General features: G+C 37.0%; 1 pseudogene; it reads right to left on the bottom strand.

Moving 5' to 3' along the window:
• Positions 1-1820: 1820 nt before the first annotated feature.
• LOC112531611 lies at positions 1821-1967 on the bottom strand (annotated as a pseudogene).
• Between the last annotated feature and the right edge of the window lie 1047 nt (positions 1968-3014).

Raw genomic sequence — 3014 nt, 5'->3', positions numbered from 1 at the left:
CGTATGTTCCTAAATATTCTTTTACTGTTTTTAAGGATGCACTGCTTCCTTGCTTCCTGGTTTTCCAAGAGATCACGGTTCTTCTGTTTCACAGTTTCTTTTTGTGATTTATCATTTGCCTTTTTTTTTTTTTTTTTTGCCTCAGTTGTAAGCTTTGGATTTTTTTTCTTATTTTTTTGGAGGGAGTGGGAGGAGTGTAGGAAAAACAATCTGTGCAGGACCTTATAGAAATATCTTTCGTAAGACCTGAAGATAATTCTCCTTTAAAAGGAATGTAAATTTAAACATAGCAATTTTGTTTAAAACTCTTTCTCTACTGTAAGCCTTTCCAGGGAAACTAGAAAAAATTATCTGGGGGTTTCCAGTTTTATTATCCTAGATGTTTTACATGTTTTGGAAGTGCTCTGGATGAAGTTGATTTCCCCATATTCCTATGTAGTCAATTAAGTTTTTTGTAAATGCTTCAGCACATGCCTAACTTCACTCGTGGGATGCAACCACATGGCAGTAAAGGGAACAATTCACATAAACAAAATTCAGCACAGGACTTTAGCTGGTTGTTTTGCATGGCACATTCAGCAATGGAGTGAGGAGTATTTTAAATAAAGAAATGTAATGCTATGATGCATCACAAAACTGGTCAGATGTACAATGGAATTAAAAAAGAAAATATAGTGAAAACCTGAAGTGCCAGTTATTCGAAAGATGTCTTTTTTTTTTCTGCTCTTTTTTTTTTTTTTTAAATTGATTCATTGATTTCTCAGATTCCTAAATCTATTCCTAGACAAGTAAATAAAGCAGAGCAGAGGCTGTTCCCTAGACCTGAAACCAACTGTATGGCGCAGTTTGTGTTTTGCATCTCCTAAAAGAGATTGCTGCATCAGAAATATCTTCTGGAAGTGCCACCTGGTCAAGCTACTCCCCCTGATCCATGCCTGAACTTTCCCTGGGAAGCTCTTAGTTGGCCTAAAGCAAAACCATCCAATGGACCCTGCTATTACAACATGCTCAGAACATCATGCCCTGTTTAGTGCTTTAATACAGATGTTGCTTCTGATTTTCTATCTGTGGTGGAGATATCCCCACCCATTTCCTTATAATAATTAACAATAAGCTTTTAAATTCTTAGCTTGCTAATTGAAAATGGCAGGGATTTTTTCCTAAGGAAACATTCTTGTATCTATGGCAAGGCATCACTGCCAGAGGGTAAAGGAGTGATTACAAATATATACTTGTTTCTTAGCAACCATTAAGAGCTCCCTTTTCTAATTAAAGCCGTACCATTCCTTGAAAGTCTTGTTAGTTCACAGTACTGAAAGATCAATTAATCTCAGTTAAAAAATTGTGATATGAATAATTTTCATCGAATTCTAGCCATGCCCGCAATTAATGTTAAGACAAACAAGAAACCATTTTTTTGGTTTTGTTTTATCATTAATTTTTATAAACAGTTTTAAAATACTAAAACACAGAATATGTGTAAACATAATAAAGAATGATTTTTTCTTCATTCATTGACAACTCAGTTCCTGCTTTACACTCTGAAATTCTAGCAGCCTAAATGGGAAACAGTTTCCCCATGAAAAATATGATGAAGTCACAGAAACCAACAGCAAAAGTAGAAACAAGGGAGATAATTGGGTTCTCCAAATTTTATACCTTACAGAATTACCATGACATTTCATTGTAATAGCTAAATTGATCTTAGGATCACCAAAGTTGGAAAAGATCGCCAAGATCATCCAGTCCACACTGTCTACTTATCACCATTATTTCCCAGTTTGCCTTAGTACAACATCAAAATGTTTCTTGGATACCTCCAGAGGTGGTGACTCAATCACCTTCCTGGGCAGCCCATTCCAGCACCCGATCAAAAAAAATTTTCCTCTCAACTGAGGACATATCAGATATTAATCTGGTAAGAGCAGATACTACACTTGATTTTAGTCAAGTGGGCAAGAGACAAAATAGAGTGTCTCAGACGAAACAGAAGCTATGGAAACACATAGACAGTGAAAGCTGCGTATGTGAACAGTAGTTTCAGTAAAGAACCCAGGAATGTGATAGGACAGTGAGAAATGGTTTCAAAATAAAGAGGGGAGATTTAGATTGTGTAATAAGGAAGTTTTTACAGTAAAGTACTAAAGTACTGAAACAAGTTGCCCAGGGAGGTGGTAGACACATCCCTGGAGACTTTCAATGTTATGCTGCACAGGGCTCTGAGTATCTGATGGAGCTGTAGGTGTTCCTGTTCATTGCAGGGGAGTTGGATTAGATGACCTTTAAAGATCCCTTTCAACTCAAACTATTCTATGATTTTATGAATGTGATTTTATAAACCGAAAAGATCTTTAGGATTGCATATAAACAGCTGTCTCTATAGATATGACTGCAGAACAGAGGTCTTATTAATGTTATGACAGATTTATAACTGTTTCTATCTTCTGCTATAACATACCTTCTCCAAAATAACAGCAGATGGTGCTGGTAGATAGAGCCAAGCTGTGTTGTGTTGTTACTATGCAAAAGTCCAGTTTGGAGTACAAGAGTGTGTGCATTGGATAGATGTTGACTATACCAAAGGAGTGTTTTTTTTTTCTATCATTATGAATTTGATTAGGTGTTATTTAGACCTGAGATTAATATTGTTGTGGACTGAAGCACTGGAAAAGCACTGTTTTGAGCTCCTGTGCCTTGGGACTGTTGCGTAGGTGCTCTGGTAGTTACAGATGGCGTACACACACAACAGAGAGTACAGCATATTCAATGTTTGCAAGCTGATTTCTACACTACCTGGAGAAAAAGTGCTTGCTTCCTGCTGCTTTCAGAGGCAGATCATGAATTATCTAAGAAAGTTCATTTTGCTACAGAAAATTACTGTTGTCTGAGTTACAAGAGATGACAGACAAGTTAAGCGGGCAGGGAGTAGGCAGCAACAATGCCTGGTGGAGTTTTGTCACACCACTCCTACCCAAATCCATCATATAACAGCACCTTTCCTCCTCCTGAGAGTG

The sequence above is a fragment of the Gallus gallus genome, chromosome 1 (genome assembly GCF_016699485.2).
Source record: "Gallus gallus isolate bGalGal1 chromosome 1, bGalGal1.mat.broiler.GRCg7b, whole genome shotgun sequence".
NCBI lineage: Eukaryota > Metazoa > Chordata > Aves > Galliformes > Phasianidae > Gallus > Gallus gallus.
The sequence above is the reverse complement of the archived record's forward strand: the minus strand, read 5'-3'. Positions and strand labels throughout refer to the sequence as shown.